Genomic DNA, 16,178 nt, shown 5'->3' on the forward strand with positions numbered 1-16,178 from the left:
CAGTTTTCCCTAAGGTGGAATCACCGTGACTTCGCGCCCCTGACTGAGGTGCTCCGCGCACGAGGTCGTGGACACGTAGTGGCACCCGTGGGCAGCAGAGTGGACTGCATCCTGCTCTCAGCAAACCGGATCCGTCCAAAGGAAAAGGCCCTGGACGTTCCTTTTATTTATTTATTTTTTTCTATTTCGTTTGCAGCGAGTTTCAAGGCAGTTGAACACTGTCTGTAACGGAAGTCTTCGCCGTTAAAATAAATACCTGTTCTTATCGAGGCAGGGAGAAGAAAGGGCAAGATGTGCACAGCAGGATTTGGAGGCTCAGGGTTTGCCAAGGTTGGATGTGTCACAGGACACAGGAGCGTGGGGCTGGCAGGGGCTGGTGGCCGGGCCTCCGATTACATTCTGGTCTGTGCTTCTGACCGGAAGCTGGAACGTGGCACCTGGTCCGCAAGGATTCCTGCCCATCGGAGAAGCCAGAACCCTGGCTCTTAGGTGGAGTAGTCCTTGTTCCTGTCACAAATTGGGGAAAGAGCCCTTGTGGCATCAGGCACCAGCCAGGCTTTCCTCCTGATCTAGATGCTGACCTCTGGGCAACTCAGGGCTCTTTTCTGAACTCTGCCCCCTTCTCCCCCCAGTCATAAGAAATTAAGTTCTCCTCTAAACATCGCTCTCACACACAACATGCACGCACACACACACACACACGCACACACACACACACACACACACACACACACACTAGCTTTTGCTCTCTAAGGAAAGCAAAGTTCAAGAAAAGCAAACCCCATACAGGTCAACAAATAGGATTGGAGCTCAGTACGTTTATAGGCTGGCCTGGAACTCACTATTTCATTCGTGTTTTTCTCTAGTTGGAACACTTCTATGCTTTCAAACCAAAGTGTCCCTGGCTGTATTGTGGGGTGCCTACTGCACAACAGGCACTGTCCTAGACACTAGGGAGGGGGCGCTATGTACATGAACGTGTGCGTCCCTCAGGGATCTTAGAGTCTGATGCAGTGATTCTCAGTCTTAGCCGAGATTCCGTGTGCCTGGTTCCCGTCCCCCCCTCCCCCAGGCCTTAGGACATGTTGGTTTGGGTGCAGCCTGACTAGCAGGACTGTTGAAAATCTCCCCAGGTGATTCTGACAAGCTGCCAAGGTTAAGAACCATGTGTACCCATGTGTAGGAGGTACCCAAACTTAGCTGCTAATCAGAATCACCAGGGGAGTTTTTAAAAATATAGATTCCTGGGGCCCAGCCCAGATCAGCTACACCTGGGAAAACTACAGAGAAGGCGTATTTGTATAAGGTCACCAGAGTTTCTGATGATCAACTCAGAGAAACGTCACTGTCCTGTTCTCGCGCACAGTGGTGATCTAGAAATGTCATGGCTTTATGAGGGAGCTTATAAGTCCATGCATTTAATGAAAATTTCATCGTGCACGCTGTCCTTGAGGGAAGTGTCAAATCAGCTGTGAAACAGGAAACAAAACCCACCGGTCTAACACATTACTCATGCCCAGCTGTTCAAGGTTTGTGCACGCCTCCCCAGTTGGTCCCTTCTGGTGCCCAGTGGAGAGCTTTGTGGGAAGTTCTCAGAGGCTAACCATGTGTCTGTCTTACTATATGTTTACGACGGATTTGTGGAATCGTTTACCTTGGAAATGCCACTGATTAATTCGGTCACTGCCTGTTCCTGTCTTTTACCACCCCTCCCCATCCCATGAGTTAACCAGAGCAAAATGGAAGCAAACTAGAGATTTTTTTGAAACTATAGAAAAGGGAAGGATCCCAATTTTTTTAACATTTGTTTATTTTTGAGAGAGAGAGCGAGAGCTGGGGAGAAGCAGAGAGGGTGGGACAGAGGAAGTGGGCTCTGTGCTTGACAACAAAGAGTTCAATGTGGGGCTCAAACTCACAAACCATGAGATCATGACCTGAGGCAAAGTTGGACATTTAACTGACTGAGCCACCCAGATGCCCCAAGATCCCAAATGTTGAGACACGTGCTTATGAAAAAATTTTGTATAATATAAAATAGATATGTTTTATAGTATATGTTATATATAAAATATAGTATATAATATATATTTATATCATATATGAATATATATGATATTTGTGTCACATATTTTTATATAGCATGTGCAATATATTATATATAAAATGTCTATTTTTGTATTGTATATAATATATACTATATTTCACATATAATACATATATACATATTTTGTGTATGTATTTTATACATTTTTATAGGAAAAGCCTAACCTGTTTTAGTAAATTATCTCACACTGAGCTAAAGGCTTTTCCTTGCATTTCCCCACCAAAAGTATAGTCTGTAAAAGAGCAGGAATGGGGTGGCCCTCGGCACACATCTGAAGCTCCGTAGTTTATGTCACGAAACCAGGGGGTGCTGATGGGTCCACACTGAAACACAGAAGGGAGGCCCAGGTTGACGTCACTCTGTTGGAATTATGTTATAAGGAACACTTATCGATCCCGCATATTAAAGAATGAAGCAGAACTTTTAAAATATCAATCAGGAAGGGGTGCCTGGGTGGCTCAGTCTGTTGAGCATCTGACTTCAGCTCAGGTCATGATCTCACAGTTCTTGAGTTCAAGCCCCACGTCGGGCCCTGTGCTGACAGCTCGGGGCCTGGAGCCTGCTTCGGATTCTGTGTCTCCCTCTCTCTGCCCCTAACCCATGCGCATTGTGTCTCTGTCTCTCTCAAAAATAAATAAACATTAAAAAAAATTTTTTTAATATCAATCAGGAAAAACAGATTTGTTAGAAGAAGAACAACAGAAGTCAAAATGGACACACTTGGTTGCAGAATTATCAGAGCACGCAGACCGTTTCCTTCACCTTGTAACTATAAAGGAAAAAAGAACCGATGTTGATGTAGGAAACATTTCTTAGCCAATACGTATGTCATGTACAGTCCGTGCTTACGCACTGTGCGAAGTGCTTAATCCGTAGTACCTCACTTAATGCTCACCCTAATTCTGCAGGATAGGTCTGTTTACCCCCATTTTTTAAGTTTATTTATTTGTTTTAAGAGGGGGGGAGGGGAAGAGACAGGGGGAGAGGGAGAGAGAGAGAGAGAGAGAGAGAGAGAGAGAGAATCCCAAGCAGGCTCCACACTGTCCAAGCAGAGCCCAACGTGGGGCTTGATCCCACGAACCAGGAGATATGACCTGAGCTGAAATCAAGAGTCGGGCACTTAACCAACTGAGCCACCCAAGCGTTCCGTTTATCCCCAATTTAAGATGAGGAAGTAGAGGCTTAGGTTATGTAACTTGCTGTGACTCAAAGCCCTCGCCCTGAGCAGAGGCACTCCTATCAAGTATGACATAGGGGACGTCCCGAAGCCACGAGCAAAGCCTAGCTCTTTCTCTGGGCAAGGCCAGGTTCCTTACTGCACCGTGGGTAAGAAGTGGGAGATGCGAGGCTTTTATGCCCAGTGGCTGAGATATTTTGAAGAAAGGCTGGCAAACTTAGGGGAGTCAGTGAACCTAGGAGTTAAGTGGTAGGGAGGCACCAAAAGTGAGGATCTGTTCTTATGCCTGGGGAAATGGGGCGAAACCACTGGACCAATACGGAACCAGAATGGACGCTGGTTTGAGAGGCGTGATAGGGAAAGTTAGAGCATCCACGTGGAAAGTCACGACAGGCAGTCAAAGGGTTGCAACTCAAGTTCAGATAAGAAAACATATTCGGATTTTTTTTGTGATAAACGTTGTACTTTCTCACGTGCGTTGTCCTGCTTCATCTCACAGCGATCTTTTGAAATCATTATTGTTTCCGTGTTCCAGATGAGGAAACGGAGGCTCAGAGAGATTATCTTCCGAGGCCACAGTATTCATAAAGAAAATGAACTCTCTTGTTAACAGGGCATGGACTGACTTTGTTGCGTTTCATTTGTTCATTAAACATTTTATTGCCTATTTAGATTATAGTCCTCCTATGCTGCCAGCTTTCCTATTAGGGCCTTAACTAAAATGGCCGGCCATTTTGTGTGTGTGTGTGTGTGTGTGTGTGTGTGTGTGTGTGCATTTGTAATGTGATCAAGATTCTGGTGAGGAGATGGGTGTTCTAAAGAGGTTAAATAGGAAAGAGATCGATTTCATTAGTACTGAGTCATTGTGCCTAAAGAGTGTCCTGTGCTCTATGTTCAAAGAAGCCCCAAAGCTTCTATTTATACTGCAGGAATAAAAGGCAAATAAGACACACCAGCCCAAATTTAAAACATGAGTGCATTTGGATTTTATTTTTGAATGTCGATGTCATTGACCATTTGTTTTGCAGACAAGGCTTTGGTCCAGTTAAGGAGAAAAACTTATCAGGGCACCAGCGGGGATTATTTCCTAGAAGACAATTTGAGAGACTTAGTAAACTTTGTGAAACGCTCAGACTTAAAATCCCTCGTTAACGGAGGTGAGGCAAGGCACCTTTTAATTAGAGATGGTTTTACCTAACATCTTTGCTGGAATCAACGGGTGCCTGTGATTCACAAAGTAACCGGGGAAAGAACTCAAGAGAGGAAAGTAGTTTTGTAACACGCACGAAAATGTGACCTGAGCAAAGGAGGCCCTTCTCAAGAGATCATCGTAACATCAACAGCCCTGATGTTCTTATAGTTCTTGCGATATGTCAGGCCCTGAGTTAGGTTCTTTCCGTGGGTGAACTCACAGCCAGCCTATGAGGTGAATGTTGGTATTATTCCCACCTTAGAGATGGAGGGACAGAAACACAGCTGGTGGGTAGTGGAATCAGAATTGTAAGTGTGGCAGTTAGGATCCCACGCCTGTGCCCTCAAGTCCCCAGGAGGAGGTCATCTGATGCTGGAAAGCTGGGCATTGCTAGAGGTAACTTATTTCAAGATACTCCAGCCCGTCGGCTAAGAACTGACCACATGCCCCCCTGCGCACTTCCATAATAACTCTGCGAGATAGGGTTTATTATTATCTCCATGTTCTTAAAGAGGAAATCAAAGCTTAGAAAGTTGAACAGCTCCCCTAAAGTCACCAATGACCAAATGTCAAAAGCCGGAAGTCGAGCCTAGATCTGTGCGACGCCACGGTCCCACCATGTGTTGATGGCCCGGCAAGGACAACTAGAAACCATCGTAGGATAGGCAGAGCATTTCTTCTCTTTGACCAGCTTTTCGTCGTAACGTCTCCTTTGCCGCACGTCCAAGATGTACTGCGGAGAAGGGTGATTCCCTTGTTCCCAGACCCTAGGTTCAATAAAAGAACCTAACACTGCCCCTGACCTCTTCCTGCCAAATGCCGTCGATTTGACGCCGTGCCTCGCTTTAGAGGGCGCTGGCATCCTTCCGGGGAGAGCGTAAAAAACTGTTATTGAATGAATACCTGATTAAGTTCATGACGCTGAGCCAGGGGGAGGAGGAGGAGTTTGGCAGCTGAATTCTGTAGGGTTTCTGGCAGTTCCTTCAGCGTCCTCTCTGCTCCACCAGCTTCGTGCTGGCCGCACGGGAGCCCCAGGAGAGGCTGCACTTTTTGATTGAAAACAGCTGCAGGTAGCCAGTCAGCCCATCGTACGTTTTGCTGGTCACCGGACGCGACTCGGACTTCTGGGGCCCCACTCTTCAGCCTCATTCTGAGATAAAGGAAGGGAGAAAGTGGGTGTCCCACTCGCTCTGCTTTTTTCAAAATGAACAATTCATCTTTGGAGGGTCAGAACCCAGCCACCCATTCACGGAGCGTGAGTCATACCCCTCATTTTAAAACAAACATTTTGTTTCAGAGAAAATTCTTATCTTGGCTGATTTACAGCTTGTCTCCCTGTCCTTTCTCTGCTTGCTTGAGGCTGGTTTCAATAAAATGGTTGTCTTTGTAAATACGGATTCCTTCCAGTAAATCCAAAGACTACCAGAAGCATTTCCTTGGAATTGATGGTAGGACAATCTGGACATAGTTTTGGATAATTGGATGTGGATTTTCAGAGGCCTTCTCCTCTAGCACACATCTTTAACAACATCTCACACGGCGTCCTTGTACTTCCTGCCACAGGAAGGATCGGAGGTTAATAATCTCACATGAGAATTTGTGTTTGCAATGGAATCTCTGAGTGCAGATGCTTTTCAAATGCACAGTATTTTATGTTCTCTGTCAGGAGTTCAATTTTTGATCCAACACTGTGTCGTTACATCCGAAAACCTAGGAGAAAAGATCCGGAAACGTTTTGCCTCTTGGTAGCCAACTTGTAAGAAAGACCAAACTGCAGTAGACGGACAGAGGAGGAGAACGATGAACCAACCAAGACAGGACAGCAACCCTAGAATGTCGAGGGTATGAAATTGCAGTCTGTGCCCAGCACGGGGCCGGCAGGGGGGAGGTTTGCAATCTAACGAGGAGGACGCATGAAAACAAGTTTAAAAGTGCAGTGAGTGCCCCAGAGTAAGACTATGGTAGTTATGGGGCGCCCGGGTGGCTCAGTCGGTTAAGCCTCTAACTCGTGATTTCGGCTCAGGTCTTGATCTCACGGTTCATGGATTCAAGCACCTCACTGGGCTATGTGCTGACAGTGCAGAGCCTGCTTGGGATTCTCTGTCTCTCCCCCTCTCTCTGCCCCTCCTTTGCTCACACACACACACTCTCTCTCTCAAAATAAATGAACTTAAAAAAAAAGACTTCAATACTTAGGGTTCGTGAGATCGAGCCCCAACTTGGGCTCTGCACTGACAGTACGGAGCCTGCTTGGGATTCTCCCTCTCCCTCTCCCTTGCTCTCTCTCTTCCACTCTCTCTGCCCCTCCCTTGCTCACACACACACACACACACACACACACTCACACTCTCTCTCAAAATAAGTAAATAAACTTAAAAAATAAAGAGACTGTGGTAGTTACGTAAGTATTGGTAAGCCTTAGAGAAGAAGATGGACAAGACTGCGGTGTGGTCTTTCGTGGCTTTGCTGAGATTTCAGGAATGTTTACCGAAGAAAGTAACAGGGTGTCTGCTATGGTCAAAGGCGTGGAGGGGGTGGCCAGTGGCAGCCTAGGGGCCCGCCGGGGAGGTAGCCAAGCAGACAGCTGTCGGACCTCGTGTTTCTGGTAAAATAGGGCAGCACGTAAAAGGACACTAAGGAGAGGCACAGGATACGGGCTGGGGGTGGGAAGAACCTACGGTAAGTGATGTGTAAAGAGACACGTGAAAGATAACGGAGAACAGTGGTTCTCGAAGTATGGTTCCCAGGCCACTGGCATCTGGGCCGTCTGGGCACTGGCGATGTGGGCACCACCGGATTAGGAGACAGCCAGCAGGCTGCCCTGTGGAGGGGTAGTGGCTGGCGTGGGAGCAGCTCCGAGCAGATGAAGGACGCATCCCCAAAGGCCTGGAGCCAGGCAAGTTTGAGGGTTGGAACGGGACGCAGCTGCGCCCGCTCGCGTACGTATTATCCACAGCGTTTTCGCGCTACGGCAAAGGGTCGAGTTGTGCCGGAGACCGCATGGCCCACAGAGCTGAAAATATTTACTCAGTGGCCCTTCACCACGGCTCGGTGTCCCTGATGCGGGGGGGGGGGCTGACATACCCGGGTGATAAAGTACAGGGGGGACGTCGGGGGTGGGGATGCCAGCCGGCCCGCCGTCCTGAGCCAGCAATGGCAGGGTAGGGAGCTCGGGGGGCGATGCCCCCCGAAATTGATGCTCCTTAACTTTTTCTCACTCATAGTTGCCGTTGGGGCTGTGGAAAAGTGCATTACCACGTGGAGGGCTTTGAAAGAGGCCCTGACGTCCGGCCAGGGAAAGCAGGCTGCCTCTAGAAGGTATTTTTGCCAGCCGTGGGCCTCCAGGCAGCACTAGGGGGCAGGGGCCCTGCCAAGTTGAAAAACGAAACTGCGCTTGAAGCTTCAGACTTTTTAAGACCGTGACTTGTAATTTTGAAAAATTCTCTTTTATTGTGATAAGATATACATGACATAAAATCCCCCGTTTTAACCACTTCTAAGCATCTCGGCGACACGAGGCACGTTCGCGTTTTCAAGCAACCATCACCGCTCTCCGTCCCCAGAACTTTGTCGTCATCCCGGACTCACTCTGTATGCACGCGGAACGGGAGCTCCCCTCCCCTTCTCCCACCCCGGGAACCTGAGTTCTACTTTCTGTCGCTGTGCACGTGCCCGTTCTAAGTCCCTCCTCTAAGGAGAATTATACACTGTCTGCCCTTCTGCATCAGGCTTCTTTCGCTGAGCACGGTGGCTCCAGGTCCGCCCATCTGGTAGCACGGATCAGAATTCCCTTCCCTTTGAAGCCTGAGTAAGAAATCGTCCGTTGTACGGCCATGCCGCATTTTGTGTATCCACGTCTCGTGGATGGACATTCCAGACATCTCTACCTTTTGTCTACTGGGAAGGATACTGCTGTGCACGCCGAGTCTCTGCTCTCAGTTCCTTTGGGTGTGCGCCTCCAAGTAGATTTGCTGGATCACATGATGATTCTACATTTAACTTCGCGAGGAACCACCAGAGTTTTCCACAGCAGCCGCACCACATTACAGTCAGTCCCACCAGCGAGGCACGAGGGTCCCGGTTTCTCCGTATCTTCTCCAAAGCTTGTTGTTTCCCTTTTGTTTAAGTCATGGCTGTTCTAATGGGTATGTGGTCGTATCTCACTGTAGGCATGTAATTTCAAAACGCAGTGGAAGGAGGTGAGAACGTCGTTTTTATGTTAGTGGAGGGGGGTAGACGATCGGAGGCTGTCTTTAAGCGTCGTGGAGGCATTCCGCCAAGGAGTGGACTTAGCATGGAATGAAGATTGTATGTCTGGTCTCACCTCTGGCTGCATGTTAGAAGCCCCTGGTGCATCTTTTAAAATGCCAATGCTGGGCCCTGCGGTCTAGGCGGATTCTGATTTAGCGGTCTAGAGTGAGTCGGGACGTTGGTATTGTTTTTGAAAGCAACCTGGGTGAGTCTAATGTGCAGCGAGGGTTGACTTCTTGATCTGCAGGTGCAGCGAGTAAGGCCCTGAGACCAAGGCTCCCGGATGTCTTGTCCCAGCCCACAGTTGCTGCCTCTGGGCTACCTGCTATTGCACACAGAACCAAGAACACAGTGAAACAGTACTGTCCCAGGCACAGGCATGACTTCCTTTGTGTTCTATCAGAAGCGCTTCGTCAACAATCTGGAGAGCCGGGTGATGGGGCCCAGCCCTCCACTTGGTCTGGTGGGATGGTCAATACCTGGTGGCCATGGGAGATGTCCAGTAAGTCAGTGCATTCAGCAGACTGGGAAGACTGAGACACCAGTGAGTTAGCTGATGGGTTTCCCCCATTGCCCCAATACTTCCGACTCTTGAACCACTCAATCCTCTTACGTGCGTGTGCCATTGGGTAACTGCCGTGAGGAGGCTTTCTTGACTGGGCCCTGGCCCAGATTGGATGATGCTGGGTAGCATGTAGGTAGGAGCACCTACCTTTCTGTTCCACTCATTTGCCTGGCCACTGTTAGATTTGGACGGATCTAATCTTTGGTTAATGATTTGTTCTCACCCATGAACCCTGGTGGACTTCATTGATTATGTCTATTACTTGATCTGTTTCTCTTACGTGTATAATCGTCACGAAGTATAAGAAGGAGTTTATGGGCCAAATAGAAAGCCAGAGCAGTTCCCACAAGACTTCCCTCGATTCTGACACCAGTTACAACTTTGGGAGAGGGTGGTTCCCCAAACCACTCTCAGGTTCCATAATTCACCAGAAGCACTCACAGAACTCATGGGAAGCTGTTTTACTCACAGTTACAGATTACCACAGAGAAAGGATACAGACTGAAATCAGCCAAGGGAAGAGGCATACAGGACAGACTCCGGAGGGGCCCAAAGAGTCTGAGTTTCTCCCCATGGAGCTGGAGGGTGTTAACCTCCCCTGTTCACAATGTGTACCCATGGAATATTGCCCCCAGGGAAGTTCACTCAAGTCTTGGTGTCTAGAGTTTTTATTGGAGTTGAATCACATACCATCCACATGGCCGCTCTTTGTCTCCAGCCCCTCCTGGAGGTGGGGTGAATACCTTTAATGGTTTGTTCCTCCAGATGTTGGAATGATACTGCACGGCCCAAGCCCCCATCCTAAGTCACAAGGTTAGGCTGTCTGGAGGCCAACCTTCCCCCCGCCCCGTGCCCCAGGGAAACACACATGCTCCTATCGGGCAGGACATCCCAGAAGCCTGGTAGCTGAGGCCAGACCTGTCTTTGAGTAAGGTTAATCCTGCACTACATACCAGCGGATCCACTCACAATCCAAGAGTTGGAACCCAGGTTTGTGTATCAGATACACCAAGATTTTCATCTTATTTCTGCCATTTATGAGCCACGTAGCCTTAGGCAAATCGCTTACACCCTGAGTATCACACCCTTGTCTTTACAACAGCACTGGTTGTTGCTTGTGTGTAAAGTATTCCTGTAGCCTTATACAAAGACAGACTCAGTGACCTGTGTCGTGCCTGCTTTGCCTTGGGGAGGCTGGGTCCCAGGACGTCTCAGGGCCTTTGCAGTCGAGAAGACTGAAAGATTGTACAGTATCCCAAAGACTGGAAAACAACCGTAGAAGGGAAACCAACATTTACTACCCTGGAGGAATGCTTTGTTAGTTTATGGATTATCCAGGGGTTTCCACTTCCCTTTCATCCAGCCACATCAAGGGCAATGAATGCTTTGAGACCCTCTTAGAATGCCTTAGTCGCAGAAAGGCATTTTTCTGACTTGGTGGGGATTTTCACATTCTCTGTTCATACACTTGGACCATCTGATCTCCCAGAGATCCAGCCCCTGGCGCCTGGTAGAATCGAAGCCTCCTCTAGCGACTCCTGGTGCTTTCCTTTGTGCCATGTAGCGAAACTTAGGAGAGTGTGTGCAAGGAGACAGCTGGCAGCCTTCCTGTGGGATGTGGAAAAAGATTCTGCATTTCCCCACCACGCCTTTTGGGGATTACTCATCCAAGAAGTATTGTGGAAAAGCAGGCGGGGTGGAAGAAGGAACCCATACACTTACCCTCTACCAGGAAATGCCTATAGCTTGAGGTTAGCAAACCCCCTTTGTGTTTATTCTACTTGTATATGTTGAGTTGCTTGCACGCTCTTTGGTGTGAAGGGGGGCCTGTGCATTGGGAACGATTATCATTCCCTTGATCAACTGAAGAAAGAAAACAAATTGTCCGTTATCCGTGACTTTCTCTTTTGTATAAATCACAGCGTGAGGGAAGAAACCCCAGATGTTTGAAAGGATTGCTAGTTGGAAGGTCCTCTATTGGATTTGAGTGTGGAAGCAGGAGCGATTAGCAGCAGACAAGTGTGGGAAAGAACTGGGAACTGACAAGAAAGCATTTGCTGAATTATAACGACGATGGCTACCATTTATTGAGGGTGTGCATTCTGCCAAGCACTGTGCATGTGCCCATTTAATTGGCAGAGATATTAATTACAGCATCACACACTGTTGAAACACCTGCCTCCCTAAACTGGGCACATGTATAATTTGAGTAAGATAAAGATTACATTGAAAGAGAAAACATATTACATAGGCACTTAGGGGTGAAGCCAGGTTTAGAACCTACAGTCTACTGCCCATAGCTTATTCTTCTTATTATCTCTGTCCTTAGTAGGAGTAATAATAATATGGATGTGTTACCTTCCTGTCGGTAGTTCCATAATAATATTAATCCGTATCCTGATATTCCAAGTATGCCAATGGATGTGGGCACCGCGTGAATTCTGTACTGAGCTATACCCCTGTAGGGCTAAGAACATTAAATTGAGAGTCAGAAAATGAGGGGCATCTGGGTGACTCAGTCGGCTGAGCGTCCACCTTCGGCTCAGATCTTGATCTCGCGGTTCGTGAGTTCGAGCCCTGTATCGGGCTTGCTGCTGTCAGCACAGAGCCCGCCTCGGATCCCCTGTCCCCCTCCCGCTGCCCCTCCCCCACTCGTGCTCTCTCAAAAATAAGTAAACATTTAAATGCCTAGCCAACTTGATTGCAGAAAACAGAATATTTGTCGATTTCACATAGTCTCTCCAAATTCATGATTTCCCTCCTCCCCCTCCTCCTCCTCCTCCCCCTTCCTCCTCCTCCTCCTCTTCTTCTTCTTCTTCTTCTTCTTCTTCTTCTTCTTCTTCTTAAAAAAAAATACAGATTCTTGTCCTTCCAGCCCCAACTCTAACTGTGTTTATCTGCACCGGTCGCAGCCGTCCCCGGGATGAGACCACAGAGGGGCCAAGCACCGCTGCCCTCCGAGCAGGTCACTCTAGGGCTAGGCGAGAACCACCAAGTGCAGAGTGCCGGCAAGTGCCCGTGCATCTGACTGTCCCCAGCCTTCAGCCAGAGCAGTGAATAAACAGAGACTTGGGTGTCCCAGGGTGGCTAGTCTGGCACACAGGACACTTTAAAGCAGAAAGGTATTTGCTTATGTATTGATTGAGCCGGGGAAGGTCGTGACAGAAAGGCATTTCCAGCTTTTCTTAAAAACTCAAACTCTGTTGGACAATTCATTTGGGACCAGTTTCAACCCAGATGGTTATCCCTCCAAGTGATTATTTTTCCGTCTTGAGCCTTTCCAGGAATCCCAGCGTGGGCAGGCTGCCAGAGGACTCTGGCTACCCAGATGCGGCAGTGACATTCCACATGAGCCGACTTCCAGGGACAGCACAGCCCAGCTGCCGGCCTCGCCCCTCTCCCCCTCCTCTTTCGCACATCCTGTCCTCCAGCGCGCGGACATGCGCCATGTCCCCACGTGGTGGACCCCACCCGCGTGGCAGATCCCCTCGTGTTTCCACAGGGAGGCAGAACCCACTAAAAACACCGTCTGGTCTCACTGTCCTCGTGTTGGCCAGGGGCAGGAATGGCAGAAGCCAGGAATCTGAGAAAAGCTTTCGCCTAAGCTTGGTGAAGGCCATCCCTCCGTGTCGCTGACAGCAGTAGGAAATAGCGGAGCCCCACTTAGGGACAAGGGACACGGCGGTTTAGCTACTTGCCGGGCGGAAGACTTCAGTAGGAGAAGAACAGCCAGAGCGGCCCTGCATCTTGAGGATTCCCCTCCAACATCTCGGTCAGGGCTTTCAATCGGAGGAAAGACTCCAAGTCTTTAGATGTGGCCCCAGCCAGGGGGCACCCAAATGGGGCCGCGTCGTTGCCAAAAAAACCTATATGTGAGCAGAGCCCCCCAGACTATTCTTCACGGTGCTGCTAATATGGAGAGCTGGACCGTTTCCTTATCCTACTAAAATCCCATCCGATGGGGCACATTCCTGTCTCCACAGCCAGGCACTGCCTCGGAGGGAGCCGCCGTGTCGTACGCATTGTGGCCACTGAGGGGGAGGACACGTGCACCTGGAGTGCAGACCTGAACTTACGTTTTGTGGCACTAGACGGGGAGAGAGGGTGTTCGTGTCCACGATTCTGAGCCACGCGGGATGTTGTCTCGGGGGTCTCAGTTCTACTATGATCCAGATCAGAACTGGGTGGGTGGCATTGAGCAGGGAGCCGGGTGGTGCTGGGGGTCCCCGGCTCACCTGTGAGGTGACAAGATCCTTAGTCACCCCAGCCCGTGGCACTGAGTACCACGTGGTCAGCTGCAGTCCGTGATTAGCGCCGGCTTCCGTGCCCAGGCTCCGTGGCCGTCTTTCCCCCTCTCGTCCCTGTGCATCCTGTCTTTCCCGCGTGGAAGCTTTGCCAGCCGGTTCCCATCACCATGGTGCAACCCCGTACATCAGTCTGCCCGACATCATGGTTGGAAAGAGTAAAAAAGTGGTTTCCAGTGCTGGCTTCTCCTCTGACTGTGAGGCCTTAACCAAGCCTGTGTCCCCCGCTGAAAAACTAGAGATGAAAATACAAACCTCAAGAGATTGTAGGGACGCCTGGGTGGCTCAGTCGGTCGGGCGTCCGACCTCAGCTCAGGTCGTGATCTCTCCGTCCGTGAGTTCGAGCCCCGCGTCGGGCTCTGTGCCGACAGCTCGGAGCCTGGAGCCTGCTTCGGATTCTGTGACTCCGTCTTTCTCTGCCCCTCCCCCACTTGTGCTCTGTCTCTCTCCCTCTCAAAAATGAATAAATGGGAAAAAAATTGTTTTAAAAAGAGTTTGTTGCACGGGGTAAATCAGATGCTTCAGTCGAGTTATTGGCCTGTGTTAGACAATGGGTACATAGAAGCCATTCGTGTTAACGTCCTAGGGCTGCCTAACAAATTACCACAAATGTGGGGGCTTATGAAACGGGAGAAATTCATCGCACAATTTTGGGGGCCAGACGTCTGAAATCCAGGTGTTGACAGGACGCTGCTCCCACCAGAGGCTCTTAGGGAGGATCTGTCCTTGACCTCTCTGGCTGCAGGGGGCTTCAAGTGTTCCTTGGCTCGGGGCCGTAAAACCCCACTGTCTCGCCTTTCGTCTTCACATGGTGCCGTGTGTCTGTGTGTCTCAAATCTTTCTCTGCCTTTCTCTTACAAGGAGACTTGTCATTGGATGGAGGGCTCACCTGGACAGCCTGCCATCATCTCATCCCAAGATCCTGAAACACGTTCCCTTTTATTCCAAATAAAGTCGCACTCATGACTTCCAGATGGCCATACGTTTTGGGCGTCCCCTGTTCAGTCCACGGCCCTATCTTGTTAGCGGCACCAATTAAGGTACCCGTGTACCTTTTCCTTATGTCCTCGAGCACTTGTGCAGGTTGCGGATGGTAGGCTGTGATTCTTTGATGCTTCTCTTCGCGCTCGCTGCGCTTCTGTGAAGGGCAAGGTCCGTGTCACCAGAGGCGGAGGAGAGAAGGGGGGCCCGCGTGTGGGGGGGTATAGCTAGCAGCCTCTTCTGCAAAGTCGTGCTCACCTCTCCAGTGGCCTCTGGCCTAGAGGGACCTGGAGTGGACCCTTCGTTCTCTTCAGAAGCCACCTCATTTTGGAGCAGGAGGCCTGCGCCGTGAGGCTCTATGCTAGGCAGAGCAGAGAGAGCATATAATCACTCTGCACTGAGGACACAGCAACAAGAAAGTTGGAAAGTAGGCTAGGCTTATGAGCAAGCCAGCTTGACACGGGTGAAATCACGGTCTCAAAATCTTTGTAATGAAAAGATATATAAAAGTAGGGAGCATGAGCACCTGGGCAGGACAGGGGTCTCCTCCACTTATCTGGGACCATCAGTCTCCAAACTCAGTCTCAACCCTTGGGGTGTCACAGGGATCCCCGCCTCAGTAGGCAGCCCAACCTATTCTTAACAGTTCTAATTACTTGCTGATTTTCACTGTACCTACTCAAGTAATCTGGGGCTGAGTTCTGTGCTCCTGCCTTCCAGGGACAGCCCTGTACAGACTGAGCACTGCTCTTATGTTCCGGTTTCTCCCGTACTTCCCCAGGCCATATAGCCTCAGCTGCCTCCGCTGTTACTTGCCTGCCTTGTGTCCAGACCTCTCAATAACCCAGTCGGTCCACCCTGGACCCACTTCATTGTGCCCTGACCCCCTGCCTCAGTACTTGGACTGTAGATTTACCAAAATACGATATTGCAGGATTTATCCCTTTTATTCTGAACGTTGCGTTATCAGTGAAGCTTAGAATTACTCCAGCCTTGCAGGCACCACACCAGACTGTTGGTTCATATGAAATGTATGGTCAAACAAAAAATTGCTAGGCTCCTTCATTTGAACCAATCTGAGGCCAGATCGAGAGAGCAGCCCCTGCTACCGAATGAATTGAGCTGTTGAAACTGAGGGCAAGCGTTTACATTTATTCTCAGCAATCTTAATTTTCTTGGTTTTGTGCCATCGCTCCCAGCTTCTGAGGATGTATAGGTTCCCCTCCCGCTGTTGGAAAGCGGAGTGTTCCTATGAAAACTCTTGTAAGCCCAAATGGCATTAAGCGAAGAAGTAATTACCATTAATTTACCTGGAGAACGTTGTAGCATTCCCAGACCCCCCAGAATAACCTCTCTTAGGCTTTTCTGATACCTTAGGACGCATCTTGCTAACAGATGCACCAAGTAAATCCCGATAAAGCCCAGATGCTCAAAGAACACAGTTCAAACTATGGCCGCTGGATGCTGAGAGGCCGGGTGTAGTTCCCCAGAAAGGCGCTTGGTGGCGCTACTCACGCTGTTCAGGGTGCGCGCTGCCTCCACAACAGCTCACCGCAAGACAGGTGCTGAACGCTGGGGGTTTTTTGTTTTTTGTGTTTTTTTGT

General features: G+C 49.4%; 1 protein-coding gene across 8 annotated transcripts in view; it reads left to right on the forward strand.

Annotated features, from left to right (window-relative positions):
* ATXN1 (ataxin 1) overlaps nt 1–16,178 on the forward strand; it is a 411,201-nt gene that overhangs the window by 369,574 nt on the left and 25,449 nt on the right. The window contains exon 1 of one of the 8 annotated variants that reach the window (XM_042985672.1): nt 4,715–6,315. The exons of the other annotated variants lie outside the window; for them this stretch is intronic. The gene's annotated coding sequence lies outside the window, so the exon portion shown is untranslated. Of the gene's footprint in view, nt 1–4,714; nt 6,316–16,178 lie in introns of those variants that run through there. 8 annotated transcript variants of the gene reach the window in all.

This window comes from Panthera tigris, chromosome B2, assembly GCF_018350195.1.
Source record: "Panthera tigris isolate Pti1 chromosome B2, P.tigris_Pti1_mat1.1, whole genome shotgun sequence".
In the NCBI taxonomy this organism is placed as follows: domain Eukaryota; kingdom Metazoa; phylum Chordata; class Mammalia; order Carnivora; family Felidae; genus Panthera; species Panthera tigris.